The sequence below is a fragment of the Peromyscus maniculatus genome, chromosome 19 (genome assembly GCF_049852395.1).
Source record: "Peromyscus maniculatus bairdii isolate BWxNUB_F1_BW_parent chromosome 19, HU_Pman_BW_mat_3.1, whole genome shotgun sequence".
Lineage (NCBI taxonomy): Eukaryota > Metazoa > Chordata > Mammalia > Rodentia > Cricetidae > Peromyscus > Peromyscus maniculatus.
The window spans coordinates 925453-944170 of NC_134870.1; the positions used below are offsets into that span (position 1 = coordinate 925453).

At 36.9% G+C, this 18718-nt stretch overlaps 1 long non-coding RNA gene across 1 annotated transcript in view; it reads left to right on the plus strand.

The window, feature by feature from the left end:
- Nucleotides 1-14473, plus strand: part of LOC121823998 (uncharacterized) — a 30264-nt gene extending 15791 nt beyond the window's left edge. Inside the window, exons 2-4 of the long non-coding RNA XR_013045951.1 lie at nucleotides 6687-6865; nucleotides 8386-8484; nucleotides 10897-14473. This is a non-coding gene — a long non-coding RNA (uncharacterized LOC121823998). The remainder of the gene's footprint in view (nucleotides 1-6686; nucleotides 6866-8385; nucleotides 8485-10896) is intronic.
- Nucleotides 14474-18718: the final 4245 nt, after the last annotated feature.

Genomic DNA, 18718 nt, shown 5'->3' on the forward strand with positions numbered 1-18718 from the left:
CATCTACCTCTTGAAGAGGCCAATTCGGATGCCATGATTTTGGTGTAATTATAGTCACATCTGCACCTGTGTCTACCAGGCCCTCCAGAACCAGGCCATTAATTCGAATTCTAAGCTTTGGTCTTTGTTCATTTATGGAAGTCTGCCAAAATATTTGTTTTATAGTGTTCTTTGTAAACTGTGATCCAGCTATCAAAGCTGTTTTATCATCCATTGCAGTATCGGTTTTTACATTAGGCATTGGTTTATTCAGTTGTCCTGGAGAGGAATTTCTTCCACAGTGGCAGGGAATGTTCGTACTACGTTTGGTTTGGGGGCCTGCAAGAGGCCCCCTGAGGCGTTTCCCACCAGTAAAGGGTTGCCTTGTATATCTATTTTTGATCTGCACTCACTGGTCCAATGTCGGCCTTTGCCACATCTTCACATAATCCAGGAGGTGGTTGGGGTCTCCTGTTTAGGCTATTCCTAGAAGGAGTATTGCTTCTAGGAGTACCCCATGTACAGTTTTTACTTATATGACCTGGTGTACCACACTTAAAACATTTGGTAACACGGGGCCTTCTTTCACCTCTGGGATTTGTCTCTCCTATCCAAGCCTCATTACTGTAGTTAAGAGACTGAACACCATTAGTATATTGAATCCATTCTTCCAAAGGAGCTGATCTGATCTTTAATGGTGTAAGTATTCTTCTGCATTCTGCATTAGCATTGTCGAACGCCAAGGACTCAGTTAATACTTTTCTTAATTCTTTGTCTGACACAGCTCTTGTTATAGCTCTGTTCAGTCTTTGTAAAAAATCAGTGAAGGGTTCATGCGGTCCCTGAAATATTTTTGTGTATACCTCAGTTGGTTTTCCAGGTTCTGGAATTTTTTCCCAAGCATTTAGAGCTGCTGTACGGCATAGGGATATTGTATGCTCATCATAAGTGGCTTGTACATTCCTGTCAGCGAAACATCCCTCACCAAGTATTTGATCTTGGGAGATCACAAAACCTCTGATTTTACCTTGTTGTTCTAAATTTTTTGCCTCTTCTCTCAACCAGCTTTTCCACTGTAACTGCTGACTATATTCTAGAACAGCTGAAATTAACTGATGCCAGTCATCTGGAATGATTCTATGTGAGGTAGACCACGAATTTAACATCTGTTTTACATATGTGGATTGTATCCCATACGTAACTACTGCTTCCTTTATATTTTTAAAGTCCCTTGTTGAAATTGGTTGTAATGTATATGTCATATATGGCTCGGGGTGTGTGTCATCTGCTGGCTTCTCATGGACAATAACAGGATAAGCCATTGTATGAGAGCCATTTGGAGATGTTACAACCTCTATGGTCTTGACCTTCTGCTTATTAGTTCCCTTGTCATGTTTACTGAGAGTTTCTTCTAGGGCTTGCAAACGAGCACCTAGGGTCTGTTCTAGGGAGTGAACCTCCTCTCTTGCAAGGGACTCCATATTTCTCATGGAATCATAGAAGTTTTTATGTTCCTCAGAAACACATGATTCCATGGACCTTATCCTATCAATTAACGATAATCTTTCTTCCTTATATACTGTCTGAGTAGCCACAACTTCACTCTGGAGAGTTAGTGTTCTATCCATTAAATATTCATATTTATTATCAATAAAATCAATTTTGGGTACAAGCCTGTTTTGTAAATCCTGATTAGCAGATTCTAGAGAAAGAATCTTTTTCTCTAAGCCTTCATTGCTATCTTTTAAAGCAGATTCCAGAGAGAGAATCTTTTTCTCTAAGCCTTCATTGCTATCTTTGAAAGCAGATTCCAGAGAGAGAATCTTTTTCTCTAAGCCTTCATTGCTATCTTTGAAAGCAGATTCCAGAGAGAGAATCTTTTTCTGTAAGCCTTCATTGCTATCTTTTAAAGCCTGTATCAGTCCCAATAATGACTCATCTTTGTTCTTAAACCAGTGTTTGAACACTGTGTGAATTATTATGATGAATGCCAAAATGGTATAGCCCAGATATGCCTTAGGAATGTCGTATATTTCCAGGAAGATGTCATTCATCATACAGGCAAAAAGGTTTTTAAATTCTTGTGAGGTAATGTTGTCGGCCATATTACACGAATTACTCAAAATTTGTTAGTCAATTTTAAGGTGTAAAATTATCAAGTACCTTTACTTGAAACAATATGCTTACCTTTCGTGGGATTGGGGGCGTGTAGTAGCACTTTTCAGCCAGCAGGTGGCGTTGGTACAGCTCCGAAACAGGGCCTGCTGGCAATCTTGGCTGGAGTCAGAGGGAGATGGCAGAAATGGCGGAGATGGCGGAAATCGGAGCTAGCACTCTCCTGCCTCTTTCGCTGGTCTGGGGCTAAGCTAGGGAATTGAGATCGGACTAGCTGCTCCCTTTTTCGGGAATGGAACCGTGTAGGTGTTCCCTGGTTATATGGAACTTTGCAGGTGGGTTTAGGTACCCGCCAACTAGGGAGGAGACGGGGGGGAGCCGCCCAGGCCTTTGGAGTTTGCCCCACGTGAGCGCCAGATATTGGAGAAATTATTTTGGCCACTCCACGTAGTTAAAAGGATATTTATTTAATGGCGTAACTCACAAATTAAGTAATGGGTAGGTCGCAGGGTCTGGGGAAGGTGTAGCAGTCCAGCGGTGTTCTCCGGAGCTCTGCACAGTCAATCTGCACCGGTCAGCATCCCGGCACCGAGAGAGCACCCAGCGAGAGCGCTGGCCCACCCAGCTCTCGGGTCCCCAGGCGCCTCCCCTCGCCCCGCCTCGTAGGCGTGACAGTTGCCAGAGTCTCAATGGGGGTTGGAACTTCCAGAACCAAGCTGGAATGGCTACCCACTACACACCTGCTAAATGTACAATCTATCATCACCATACAAGAAAATCACATGATGCCTCTATCATATGTATGATCAGTCATTAAAATTATTCCTCATTTGTTAATTTCTTTTTTAAGTTTGTGAATTATTTTAACAATTCGCCTTTAAATATAATTTATAAACTTCAAGCACCTCTTTATCCTCTTCTGTTGCAATTTTAGCTGGAATGGTTTTTACTCTATTTTTTTTTTCTTTCTTGAACTGGGATCTTATTCTGTTGCCCATGCTGGCCTTGAAGTCCTGGACTAAAGTGATACTTCTGACTCAGCCACCCAAGTAGCTGGGACTTCAGACATATATTGCCCTAATTGGCAAAACATTTTAAATGTATAACTTAATTTAGACAGTTTTGTAATATACCATCTTCTCAATGAGCAATTGGTAAATTTTAAAATATATTTCTTAGATTTTATCAATGTGACCATATATATTTCTTTCTTTTCTTTTCTTTTTCTTTTTTGTTTTTTTGAAACAGGGTTTCTCTCTGTAACTTTGGAACCTGTCTTGGAACTTGCTCTGTAGACCAGTCTGGCCTCGAACTCACAGAGATCTGCCTGCTTCTGCCTCCCAAGTGCTGGGATTAAAAGCATGCACCACCACCGCCCAGCCATACATATTTCTTATTGCAGTTGTTTCTTGCTAGTTTATAAATTTTGCTGCCACCCTAACTGGAAACTTAGTTTTGACTATTTCATGATTATAGGAAAGTATAGTGTTGAACGTGATATGCTTAATATTTTTACCCAGTCATTCTGCTGATCTATTGTATCCATAAGCTCTTAATTATTTTTGATATTCTTAATAAATTTTAATAACCACTGTAATTCATCACAAATATGTCAGGATCAATTAAAAGATGTGTGCTTATCTTATATAATACTTCTTTTAAAATTAACTTATTTTGTGTGCATGTGGTTGGATGAGTGTGTGCCACTGTATGTGTGCAGGTCAGAGGACAACTCTGTGGGAGTCAGTTCTCACTTCCACCATGTGGATTCCGGGTCTTAGGCAGGTCAGACTTGGCAGCCAGCCCTTTACCCTGAGCCATCTCAACAGATGCCCTTTGACACTTCTCTAATGCTTGCTAATGTGTTTTGTTTTGTTTTGTTTTCTCTCAAAAAAGTTGGCATTAGACTTCAAAGATTAAGCAAGCAACAATAACAGAATTTTATTTATTTATTTTATGTGTTTTTTACTTATTTATTTTACGTGTATTGGTGTTTTGCCTGCATGTATGTCTGTGTGAGGGTGTTGGATCCACTGGAACTGGAGTTAAAGAGAGTTGTGAGCTGCCATGTGGGTGCTGGGAATTGAACCTAGGTCTTCTGGAAGAGCAGCCAGTGTTCTTAACCTCTGAGCCATCTCTCCAGTCCCCACCCCTGCTGAATTTATAATATTGTTTTGTGATTTACTTTTATGGCTGCCTTCCCCTTGTGGAAAATAATTTTGTTTTCCCATCTTCTGTAATAATACAGCTCCATTTAAAAGCAAAATGTAAATCTAAAAAAATTACACAAATGAAAAATGCTATTCAAATAAAAACACGCTGTATTTGGCATATAAATATTTGATTGATATTAATACATCAGTCTATCTGAGAAAGGGTGTTTTACATCAGAAATTAGCAAATGCTTTAAGATGAATTATTTCTGTGTAAAACTGGCAAAGCATGAAAAGAAATGTTAAAGATAAATGTTAAAGCCCAAACTGAAACTCTCTCGTAAAAGTAATTAGAATGAAAATTGCAATAAAGGTTCTTTAAACTGGTGGTTTTCTATGATTTTATTTACCAATATAAAACTTAGTTGTTATAGCAGCACAAATGTGAAAAAAAATTAAACATGGGCTGTTGTAATTGAGATAGAGGCTAGTAGCAACAAGTCCTCCCACAGCCCACTTCTTCTAGTACCGAGACTGCTCCATGGAATGCCTAGCCTGGGGCTCTGAGTAAAATGATTCCAAAGTCACTATTCTAGACACCATGGAGTGATATTTATGCAAAGATACTCCCCTGAAAAACAGTATGAGAAAATACATCAAGACATCACAGCATAACTAGAATGCCTGTGTTTTGACAACAGCCAGTTATTTTAAGAATACACTTGATTAGTTGTCTATACATAGCACTTACCCTTTTACCCAGACTGGTGTAGTTCCATTGGACTATGTAATCTCCAAGAGCTTCATTATATTAATTTTGCATATCTCTATAAATATCTTTGGTATTTCATCCTACATTAAATATCACAATGTAACTCCCAGTTTTTACCAAGACAGTGGCCTCTGACTCCTGCTGATTACAAACCAGAACTGGATAAAAATATTTATTAAAACACTATCTCAGGACTTTATGAAGTGAACACAATGAACAAATTGTAGCATGGACTCAAAAATTAAAGAAACAGAGCTAGAGAGATGGCTTTCACAGTTAAGAGTACTAGCTACTCTTTCAGAAGACCTGAGTTCAGTTTCCACCACCCATCTGTAACTCCAGTCCTAAGGATCCAATGCCTTCTTCTGGCCTCTACAAACACTGCAGGCACATGGTGTACTAACATACATAGAACAGATAGAAGAGTGAGTTTTCCCCTCTTACCTTGTGGCTTTTCTCTTATGGGAAAACTGAACTACAGAGCTTCTTAGCAGCAATGATACAGGATGTTAAAAGTCTTACAAGAAACTAATTGTCTACACAGAACTGGCAGAAAGATACCTCTATAAAAGAATGTGAAAGGGATCCTGGAAAAAAGTGATCTGGAAAAGAGAATGACCCCAGAAATGAGTAAGAGGCTCCCAAAGTGCCAAGTTACCTTTGAGGTGCATTTACATGAGACAGGCCTGAGATAAGACAGCAATAATTTCAAGAACTAAATAAAAGCATTCAACCTCAACGCCTCTGATATTTTGAACCAAATGATTCCTTATTATGTCCTGTGCAATGTAAGATGCTTAGCAACAATTCTGACCTCTACCCACTGCATGCCAGTCACCAGTGAGAGCTGACCAAACTCTCCAGATCCCAAGAGACTACACGAGTTGGAAGTATATGCGGAGGTATAAGTGTTGTATAGATATAAATTGACATTGACAAAGATCTGGAAGGGTTAGAAACCCTGTCTACAGACAGAAATTTTTAAAACTTGCAGTCAAAAGCTAATGTGATTGGTCATCTGCAAAAATAACAATTATTTAAAATAACACTTTTTAGGTTTTTACAAGACTCATATCCAAACAACGAATATTCAAAAAGTCCTAAACACAATAAAAAATAGTCTGAAAATGAAGAACCAGGAAAAAGTGACTATCAAGATGACATGTATGTTAAGATGGTCAGACAAGGGCTTTGAAGCAGGTAAAATTGAACATATGAAACAAAAGAAGAAAAAAAAAATTTTTTCCTGGCAAAGAAATGAAATTATATAAAGAGAACAGACAATGGAATCAAAATGACTTCTTCAAGGAACTTTAAAAAAGAAACCAATCCTAAAATGTGTATGGAACCACAAAAAGCCTGCAATAGCAAAAGCCATCTCAAGCAAAAAACAAAACAGAAGGCTAACTTTAAATATACTACATAGACGTAGTAATCAAAGCAATAGAGCACTACCTCAAAATAGACACATAGATTGTGATGGTTAGTATCATCAATTTGACAGGATGTAGAATCACCCTGGGAGACAACCTCTGGGTATTCCTGCAAAGGACGATCTAGATTAGGTCAGCCTCTGATCATGCCTTTCAGGCTAACGTAAGAGTTTCCCATCCTCCTCCTCCTCTATCTTCCTGATAACCACTAAGTGTTGCCCACTAACTGCACAGGTCCTGTACCACACTCCAGCCTAAAGACTACACATGACAGAAGAGTAATTCTCCAAAGGAAAGCCACTGGTGATCTGTTTTCAGTTGCCAGCATTAATTGGATTGCTTTCATGGCATTACTTCCTGCTTCAACCATGTGCAATTCGTCACTTGCTTCAGCCTTTGACCATTTCTTACAGGTAACTGATGCTCATTTTCATCATTATATTATTTTTATTTATTTTATTATTTATATTATATTAACTATACATAATTAATATTATTAATTATATTAATTATTTATATTATTAGACCTCAGGCAATCCTCTGCCTCCTAAGTACTAGGACTATAGATGCAAGCCACTGTAGTGGATATTTATTCCACATATGGCCTTGGGGGTAACAGCCCCTAGGGCATGGCCTCTTGAATAGCTTAAGATCTGGGGAGTACATACATGGGATCCTTCTCTCATGTGCTCTTGAATGTTGAAGACTGAGGCATGTGGTGTGAAGCAGTGTGAGACCGGTTCTCAGCCTTCCAGGGACTCTGGAACTGAATTTGCCTTATCTTGTATCAGTGAGTTATTCCTCCATATAATCCTTTAATATATAATCTCTTTCTCAGTAATCCATGGATTTCCTGCATTATCTGGTGTCCAACATGGGTCATGAACCCACAACCCTGAGATTAAGAATCTCATGCTCTACTGACTGAGCAGAAAAAAACATAAAATGAATATTTTGGCAGACTTCAATAAATGACTAAAGACCAAAGCTAGGGGTACAAATAAATAACATTATACTTGAAGGCTTGCTGGACACAGGAGTGGATGTGACTATGATTATACTACAACCATGGCATCCGAATAGGCCTCTTCAGGAGGTACATGTTAAATTCCTAGGGATTAGAACCCTATCTCAGGTAAAACAAAGAATGAGATGGGTTGAATGCATAGGGCCAGAAAGACAGAGAGGAAGGCTGAGGCCATATGTGACTAATGTAGCAGTGAATCTATATGGTCATTATCTGTCACAGAAATAGAATACCAAGATTAATATTCCTCCAGTCTCAGAAGTGGAACATACACCATAAGCGGGGCACAACAACTGTTCAACTCTCAGAGGTACCGATGGCCTTACCCTTAAAATGGCTAACTAACAAACCTGTGTGGGTTTGGCATTGGCCTATGACACAAGAGAAACTATAGAACAGCTGGTTTAGGAGCAGTTAAGTGTTCAACATATTGAAGAATCTACCAGCCCTTGGAATTCTTCTGTATTTGTTATTAAAAAGAAATCTGGAAAATGGAGAATGCTGACAGATCTAAGAGCCATAAATAAAGTAATTCAGCCTATGGGTTCTCTACAGGATGGGATGCCCTTGCCCACCCTGTTACCTAAAGAATAGCCTATTATAGTTATTTGTAGCAGGAATCTTAACAGTTCTTATTAATAAAATCAAACCTGTGCCAGGTATTGAGGTGAACTGGAAGGTCAGAGAACCAGAACAAGCCACAGCTATCTCACCTCACCAATTCCTCTGCTGGTCTTGTTTCCTCAGACTGGATGGTTCTGTGTCCTCATCCCAATGGCTCTCAGCTGAACTATGCTGCTAGAAGCCTGAAAGCTTAACGAGGCCAAATGCTTAACCAGCCAAATGCTTCTAGTTTCTGGTCCTCATACCTTTTATACCTTTCTGCTTTCTACCACCACTCCCTAGGATTAAAGGCTTGCTGTCTTGGATTAAAGGAGTGAGTCACCATGCTTGGCTGTATCCTTGAACACATGGATTTCTGCCTCTGGAATGCTAGGATTAAAGGTGTGTGCTATCACTGCCTATCTTAAGCATCTAGTGGCTTTTCTGTTCTCTGACCCCAGATAAGTTTATTAAGGTACATAATATTTTGGGGAACACAGTACCACCACAGTTATTGACTTAAAAGGTTGTTTCTTCACTATACCTCTACAAGGAAAGGATAGGGAAAGATTTGCCTTCACAGTACATACTTAAAATAATTCTCAACCAGTTAAGAGATATCAATGGAATGTACTCCCACAGAGAATGTTAAAAAGCCTTATTCTATGCCAATATTTTATGCAAAAATCATTGGAAATAATTATGTACAATTTCTACAATATACAATTTACCATTATATGCATGATATCTTATTAGCTGATCCAAAGTTAGATACTTTAGAAAACATGTTTGAAGAAGTAAAGACAGTTTTGCCTCAGTGGGGATTACAAATTGCTCCTGAAAAAATACAAAGAGGAGATTCTATTAATTACTTAGAATATAAGATAGATTTACAAAAAATTAGACCCCAAAAGGAACAAATCAGGAGAGATCAATTGCAGGCTCTTTATGACTTTCAAAAATTGTTAGGAGATATTTCTAATTTACTGCCCACCATTAGGATAACTAAAGATGAACTAATAAATTTGTCCAGTACCCTAAATGGGGATAAGGACTTAAATAGTCCAAGAGAATTATCAGCTGAAGCTGAGAAGGAATTGGCTCTAATGGAAAAGAAAATATGAGAGGCACATGTGGATCATGTGAATTCAGAGCTTAACTGCATTCTGGTTATAATATCCTCTAGACTATCCCCTACAGGGATCTTGATGCAAAGGGATGGTATTATATTGGAATGGATATTTCTACCATGCAAACAGAGTAAGAAATTAAAGACATACATAGAAAAAATTTCTGATCTGATTTTCAAAAGAAAATTAAGACTTCATCATTTAACAGGAATGGACCGAGCAGAAATTGTCATGCCTTTAACTAATGAAGAAATTTCCTCTTTATGGAAAGATAATGAATACTGGCAAAGAGCTTGCAGTATTTTTTTGGAAAGATTAATAACTGCTATCCCAAAAATGAGAGAATAAAATTCAGAAAAAAACCCAGTTGGGTTCTTCCTCACATGGTACAAAGAAAACCAATCTCTGGAGTCCCAACGTTTTATACAGATGTTAATAAAGTAGGAAAGGAAGGATATAAATCATGAGATTTAAGTAAAATGGTTCAAAGTCCTTAAAATTCTGTACAAAATCAGAATTGTATGCTAATCTTATGGTACTAATGAACTTTACAGAACCTCTCAATATAGTTACTGACTCTCAATATGCAGAAAGAGTTGTTTTACATATTTAAACTGCAGAATTTTTATTCCTGATAAAATTAACTTCACTATACACTTACAGGAAATTATCAGAAACAGGGATATATATACACATATATTACACATCAGATCCAATACAGGTCTGCCAGGTCCTCTCGCACAAGATAATGATGAGATTGAACACTTATTAATAGGAGATGTGCTAGAGGCTTCAGAATTTCAAATGAAACACCATATAAAGAGCAAAGGTTTAAAAAAGGACTTTTCTATAACTTGGCAACAAGCCAAGGAAATTGTAAAAAAAAAAAAAAATGTCCTACTATAACCAAAGTCAATTACCTCCAGGAAGTCATCCTAAATGTGTACAAAGAAATGAAATTTGACAGATGAATATGTTTCATTTTGTAGCGTTTGGAAAATTAAAATATGTATACTATACAATAGATACATTTTCAGGATTTCAATGGGCAACTGCTTTGAATTCTGAAAAAGGTGATTCTGTAATTACATACCTCTTAGAAGTCATGGCCATAATGGCTATCTATACCTGTACAAATTAAGACTGACAATGCTCTAGCATATGTCCTCAGTAAAATGAAACAGTGTTTTGCATATTATAATACAAAGCATATTATAGGTATGCCACATAATCCTACAGGACAAGCGGTTGTAGAAAGATCTAATACTTTAAAAGAAATGCTTTATAAACAGAAAGGGGAAACAAAATCCCCCCAAAATAGATTGCATGATACCTTATTAACCTTGAATTTTCATAATGCTGATGAGAAAGGAACAACAGCTGTGGAGAGACATTGAATAATAGAAACAAACTGCTGAACTAAATCACCCTGTGTATTTCAAAGGTGTGTTGACCTCAGAATTGAAACCAGGATATGTGCTACAATGGGGAAGGGTTTCGCTTTTGTTTCCATAAGAGAAAAAAAACTATGGATAACACCAAAATTAATAAAAATTTGATTCAATCAGGAGAAACTTCTTGAAAAGGAGAAATGATAGCTCATTCACTGATGTGACAATTTACAAGTTGTAAGGAAAACTCACCTAACAAGGGTCAGAGCACAGTTCTGTTTTTGTATCTACAGGAAAACAGAAATACCCATTTTCAAGAAGTTAAAAAGACCTTGGACACCTAGACCTCTAAAGCAGAAGGGAAGGCTATCCAGAAAAAGTTTACAAGCAGAGAAAAAATGGACCTATTGGTACCAATATACTCTACAGGGTAAAATATCACTGCCTAACAGCCATATCTCTTTACTTCTGAGAAAAGTTGTGGTCCTGACTCAATTATAAATCAAATTTGTTTTAGAGTTGGAACATGGCTCTCTCCTTTTCTTAACCCAATTATGTTGTTAAAAGAAAAAATTAAGAGATTCTGTCTCATATTAGAAGAGCCACCTGGTGTGGAACAGAAGAAAACCAATAATCTAGAGATTATCCTTGTCAAGATTCTATTTCTCTCTATGCTTATTCTTGATTCTTTAGAACCTTTCTTTACATATTATGTCATCTTAAAATTTAAATTTCCATTTTGGTATTAATAATGTTCAAGTTTTCCACAATGAAAAAATAAATCTTCCCAATAATAGTCTCTGAAGTCTCCAGAAGGAAGATGGGACCTGTAGATGTAACCAACCATCTTATTAAATAAGAAACACAGAGCCAATACAGAGATAAAAGCCAAGAGGTCAGAGCAATAGCTAAGAGCTAAAAACCTTACCCTTTGTTATCGTGGTGGTCCTACCTCTCCAAAAGAGAGCTACTTCCTGTGTTAAAGTCTTTATAAAGACTTTCTGTTCTGCCTTCTTATTGGTTGTAAACGCAACCACATGACCGCCTCGTCACTGCCTGTCTATACAGACCTCCAGGTCTTCTATGGTTGGTATTAAGATTAAAGGTGTGTGTCTCCATGCTGGCTGTATCCTTGAACACACAGAGATCTACCTAGCTCTGCCTACCAAGTGCTAGGATTAAAGGCATGCACCACCACTACCCAGCTTCTTTGATGGCTTGCTATTAGCTCTGACCCCCAGGACAACTTTATTTATTAACATACAAATAAAATCACATTTCAGTACAAATAAAATATCACCATAGGACCCCACAACAATGATTCTATCTGGTTCATAATGATGTCATTGAGCAGATAAACACCACTCAGTGATCAGCTTTGGACTGCAAACTGTTCAGGAGAGTTCCAAGATGGTTAGCTGAGATAGTCCATCATATTACACTTCTAGTCAGAACTTTGGGTAAGCTTTACCCATAACTCTGAGACTGACTATAAATATTACAGTCAGTTCTTATGAGATCTAAACATTGTTTTAGTTTTTCACAAGATCCCACAGAAATATGGTTGCCCACACACACACAACAGCAGGAAGCAATTCTAATAAAATGATGCCCCCTCTACCAAAATGTTTTGTTTTCTCAGCATTATGGATAATTGTCATCTGTTAGGGGTTGGTTATAAATTGTATTAGGGTTAGAGGTGAAACAAAGTTCAATGGGGAACTGCTTTGAGTTCTGAAAAAGCTGATTCTGTAATTACATACCTCTTAGAAGTCATGTCCATAATGGATTCTCTTTTGGATAAGAAAAAAGGGGAATAGATAGGATAGAATAATAAGGTAGATTATTGTATCTACTTCTAAACTGAATCAGTAACTATTAGCTTTAGATAATTTCCTTTGGTATGGATTCTTGTATATTGATACAAATGTAAAATTATTTTTCTATTCCTGTTTAAGATAATTTGTATATTGATACAAATACATTATATTTATCATATTGTACATATGTTCCTACTCCTGTTTGAAATATTTGTATATTGATACAATTGTAAAATTATATTTGTCATACTGTATATATGTTCTACCTCTGTTCAGGATATTTTGTATATTGATACATATTAAGGATATTGTTGTCATATTGTGCTATACATTTCTACCTCTGATTAAGATATTTTGTGTATTGTCACAAATTCGAGGTCATTGTCCTTATACTGTACATCTGTTTACAGATTTTTACTTTTATAACATAAAGCCTTAGTCTTTAAGTTATTTAGGTTGATAAGATTTACAGGTTAATCGTCACCCCTAGTTGTCATATTTATAGTCATGTTAGGTTTTCTAGATATACAGAAATATATGTCAGATGGCTAGGTAATTTTCAACCACTTCATAGACCTAGAGAATATGGAATTTAAATGTTTTAATAACTTAGAATTCTGTTGGTGTGAGACACTATTGCTCCTGGCAGCACCTATCTACTCCCGAGAGAAAGTTGGGCATTGAAGACACTCCATATGGAAGTTTGTCTTATTCTTGGCAAAAAAAATCACTTGTTGGGCAAAGAGCTGCCCTTGCCTTGACTGCTGACAGTAAGCACGCTGCCCAATCCAGATGAGCAGGACAAAGGATAAGTGACTGCTAAACCTTGCCAAGACAAGGTAAGACAGTCTTTCAAAATATCCTACTTCTGAAAATGGTCTTTCAGATATTCTAGCCAAAAAGGGATGCCCCAGCGTTGCAGAAAAACATTAGGTGACTGTCCAGGCAGCCAGCTGTCTCTGTCATTTCTTATGATTTTTCAAAGTTGCTTGCTTGCACTTCTTGTTTACTCAGGTAATATTATTTCCCTTTTCAGGTCTTGGATGAGGTTGAAGACTAGATAGTTACAGTTACAATCCTTTTGTATCTTAGCTAAGAACATATCAGGTACTAGATTTAGATTATTCAGGATAGGACAGCTATTGAGATAATCTCTGTAATTTGCCATTTACCTATGATCTGGACATTCAATGTGTTTCTTGCTTGATGTTCTTATTGATTGTAGTTCCATTTTTGCTTAGGTATTACCCTTTATTTTTCTTGGGCAATACTTGATAATCATTTTTATTGTATATAGTTTTGTTGCTCAAATCCTAAATGGTCTTATAATTAAAAAAAAAAGCCAGAGCCAGATATTGGGGTAAATGCTGAAAGATCAGAGAGACAAAGGAACAAGCCACTAGAGAAACTTCTCACCACTACCAAATCTTCAGGCCAAATGGCCTCTGAGTCCTCAGCCAAAAAGGCTTCTAGTTACCATACCCTCATGCCTTATATGCCTTTCTCTGCCCAACTATTTCACTTCCTTCCTAATGCTAGGATTAATGGTGTGTGTGTTTCCCAAATACAAGTAGCAAAGGCATGAGTTCTCAAGTGTTGAGATCAAAGGCATGTGACTTCCAAGTACTGGGATTAAAGGTGTGTGCCACCACTGCCTAGCTTCTATGTTTAATCTAGTGGCTGGCTCTGTTCTCTGATCCTCAGGCAAGCTTTATTTGATACATAACATATCACCACATAGTTTGTATTAGATTTAGAACTCTCTTATTTAGACAAAAAGGGGAAATGTAGTAGATATTCATTCCACTTATGGCCTTGGGGTACCAGCCCCTAGGGCATGGCCTCTTGGCTAGCTTAAGGTCTGGGGAGCACATACTCGGGGTCCTTCTCTCTCATGCTCTTAGATGGTGAAGACTGAGGTCAGGTGGTGTGAAGCAGCATGGGACTGGTTCTCAGCCTTCCAGGGACTCTGGGACTGAATTTGCCTTATCTTGTATCAGTGAGTTGTTCCTCCATATAATCCTTTAATAAATAATACCTTTTTCAGTAATCCATGGGTTTCCTCAATTAAGTCATCATGCTCCACATGGTTTGATAAATGCTTAAAAGACTTTATTTTTTCATATGTGTAGATATGTGTGTATAAGTGTATTGCCCCATGTATGCAAATGCCTGTGGAAACCAGAAGAGGGTATTAGGTCCCCTGGCATTAGAATCAGAGACAGTTCTGAGCTGCCCTATGTAGGTGCTGGTAACCAAAACCAAATTTATCCTCTGGAAGGATATGTATGTCTTCAGGCACTTGATAAACCTTTTTAAAAATTCTGGTATGGATTTTGATTTTTGTCTATTTCTGGTGGTGGTGTTGAGATGATAATATGGTTTTCTTTCTTTTTTTTTTTGGTGATATGATAAAATCACATTCATTAAAACATTTTAGGCCAGCATTCCAATCATTGATTAAGCCTTCAATTTGTCATGAAGCATTATCATTTTTATAAATTGCTGCATTCTGTATACTAATTTTTAAAGATTGTTTTTGTCTGTATTCATAGTTGCCCCCCTCATACTTTTCAGTAATGCTAGCCTCAATGAATGGCTATTGCTGTCTGATAGGATTTGTGTAGAACTGTTATAATATCTCTAAATATTTGTTATGACTTACTATGATATCTAGAACTGTCTTTCTTAGAAATTTTAGATCATTAATTTTCTTGGGTTATTACTTCTTGGAGGAGATTGTTAGTGCTTTTAAAGCCGTGGATCTCTGTGCATCACTTTGGCAAACCTCTATCTCAAAAATATTTACATTATGATTCATAGCAGTAGCAAAATTATAGTTATGAAGCAGCAATGAAATAATTTTATAGTTCAGACCCACCACAACATGGGTAAGTGTATTAAAGGGTCACAGCATTAGGAAGGTAAGAACCACTGTATTAAAGAAACTTGTCTGTTTGATCTAAGTTACTATAGTTTTATAAGTAAAATTTCATTCTATTACCCCCTTGTTCTTGTAAATTTTGTGGTGTCTCCAGTGATGACTTATCGTTTATTCTTAGTATTAATGACTTGTTTCCCCTCACCTTTTTTGTTATTTTGGCTAACCAATTATAAATTCCATGATATTTTCATTGAATCAGTGTTTTGTCTCATTGTTTGCTCTATTATTTTTCTGTTCTCAGCTTAATCTATGTCTTGTCATGTATTTGACATTCCTTCCCTTGTTCTTGCTTTGCATTTATTTGCTCTTCTTTGTCTTACTCTTAAAGTTTTGGCTATTGATTTGCACATTTGTTCTTTGCTAACATGAACGTTCACTTCTATAGACTTCTTCTAATCCTGGATGTCTTCTACAAATTTTGATATGCTTCATTCTCAAATATTTTTAAATCTCCTTGAAATTACTTCTTTTGTACATGGTGTGTTTTGAAGTGTATTGTTTAATTTCTAACTATTTGAGATATTTTTATATCTTTCTATTGTAACCTTGTTTAATCCTCTTCTGTTCAGACACTATAGGGTGGTCTTTAACTCACTCTGAGTGCAGGGAAGACTTATTGTCCTTCTGACTTAGTCTCCTGAGGAAATAAAGATAAATAAAGGCTTACACCACCAGCCCCAGATACCACACTACTTTTTAAAGCTTAATTGCTCTACTGATTTCTGGTCTCATGTATGAGGTATCTTTATGTTGCTTTTATCTCCATCTAGTTTTGTTTCATATATTTTGAAGCCCCACTGGTAGATATATACACATTTAGAGTTATTACTTCTTTTGGTGGGCTACCTATTTATAATTGTGTTATGTCTCTTTTTCTCAATAATAATAATAGTACTTCTTTTCCTAAATCTCCTTCATTGTTAGCTGTCCAAATTCATGACCTGGAAGTATTCCATCTCACATTCCTGAGTCACATATCTTAATCTAATTTAGTCAGAAAATCCAGTAGTTTACATGTTTCTAAAAACAGAACTATTGGACTTAGAACAAATTGAGAATTGTGTGACTAAAGCACACAACCCCCACATACAAAGCCATCTCACATTACCAAAAGAGAAAAGTTTTAGAAAGTATTCTGCGAACTAGCATATTGAATGTAAATTGAAATGATATATGGAACCCTCTGCTGAGTTTTCCTCTACATTTTAAGGAGCTCTAGCCTGTTTCCTTATTTATACTGCCTCAACACTAACCTTTTCCCAGAAAACCAGGAGAAATAATCATCACAGTGACACTCCCCAATCCTCATGCCAACGCATGAGCATGCACACACACACACACACACACACACACACACACACACACACACACGCTTGCTCCCTAAATGCCAACCCAAATTCCTGAGAGAGCCAAGATCTACTTGATATCTATTTCTGGATCTGTGGGTAGTGGAGAATTTTGTCAGGTTGTTTTTAGTCCTAACAAGGCAGCATACACCAACATAGCAGGCTGTGTCATTAGTGGGGGAAATTTTATCCCCTCACTACCTACTCATGGCTGTTATTCCCCTTTCATAGCCCTTTCTAAAAACAACAAAAAAACCTACAAATCAGAAAACAGTTCTTACAGTCAGAGAGAGAAAATGTCTTCAACAAGATTTGGCAGAGAAGTTAAAGGAGGAAAATGGGAGCATCCATGCTTAGTCTCAGCTCTCTCTTCCGGGACATGAGGATTATAACACCTGCCTCAGGGGGTTGTTCTGAGAACAAATTAAGATTAAAGATATGGTTCAGTAGGTTAGAGTTTCCTGCCAAGCCTGGATGATCTGAGTTTTATCCCCAAGACACACAAGGTGGAAAGAGAGAAATGACTCCTTCAAGTTTTCCTCTGATCTTCACATGCATCATAGCACATAAATAAACTATACTAAAAATAAAATAGTTTAGTATGATATAAAACATTTGATGCTAACTATTAATATTCATTTCTCTATGTACCAACAAGATTTATCGCCTTACTACTTTGATTGGAATTGGAAAAGTTGATACTTTTAGTTTATATTTTCTTCAAATTCTTTTACTTTAGAGAAAGGCAGTTGGCATTTCAAGATTTTCTTCCTGGTGCTGGGGACTGAACCCCGGGCCTTGCAGTGCAGGTAAGTCTGCCACTGAGTTAAATTCCAAACCCTCAGCAAATATTTTAATCCTTTATCCTTTCATTTACTGCTCTGTTTTCCATCTTCAATGTGGGTAATTAAATCCACCCACATTATTCTCAGATAATTCATATTAATTTAAAGATATTTCAAGGCGACAGAGTATTTTCATGACATAAATGGAGCATTTTATCTTGTAGAGACTAAAATTGAAAGCTAAAAATCCCCTGCTCTTTCTAATTTTTCAAAGTAAACACAGGAAACCTCACCCGGCCCGGACACGGACAGGATTGACAGATTGATAGCTCTTTCTCGATTCCGTAAATTGAAACCCTGAGGAGTTGAAGATTAGTTAGTTATGGTTGAAGATTAGTTAGTTATAGTTGAAAATTAATTAGGATAGAAAGTGCATTAGATACATCTTGGATTTACCAAAATAGGATAGATAATGGAATTATTTCCCTAAACACCAGTTCTCAGATAAATACCAAATCTCAAGTTCTCAGATTTCATATCCAGTTATTTTAAAGTTTACAATAAAGTCTGTGTTTTTTGAGTATGTGAGTAATAAAAATAACTAAAATATAATTATATTAATTGGCACAGATAACACTGAATTTAAAACTTTTTAAAAATTATTATTTTCACATGAATGTGTGTGTACCTGTGTGAGTTTATGTGCACCACGTGGGTGCAGGAGGCCAGAAAATGGAAGCAGATCTGCCTTGAAATGGAGTTACTGGCAGTTGTGAACCACTGTGTTGTTCTTAGGAACTGAACCTGGGTCCCAGTCCCTGTACCGGTTAGCAATATATCTTTGAACATCAACCTAATGCACCTATATAAACATGACCATTGGTAGAAGCTTTATGAAGTACTGCTGAAAACATACCATGGGTCCAGTGAAATGATTCAGCAGATAAAGGTCCTTGCTTTGCAAACCCAACAACCTAGTTCAATCCCTCAATCTCAGTAGGAGAGACCCGACTCTCAGAAGTCTCCCTCTAATTTCCACAGATGTGCAATGGTACATATGCACTTGTGCACAATCATCATACACACTCATAACAATAATAAATAAATATCACTTTTAAAAAAAGCATACCCTGAAAAATTGTTTTTTTTTTTTTAAGGACAAAAAATTCAAATTGTCTTAAATTTATTTTATGTACATTTTCTTTTCAAAATAGAAATTT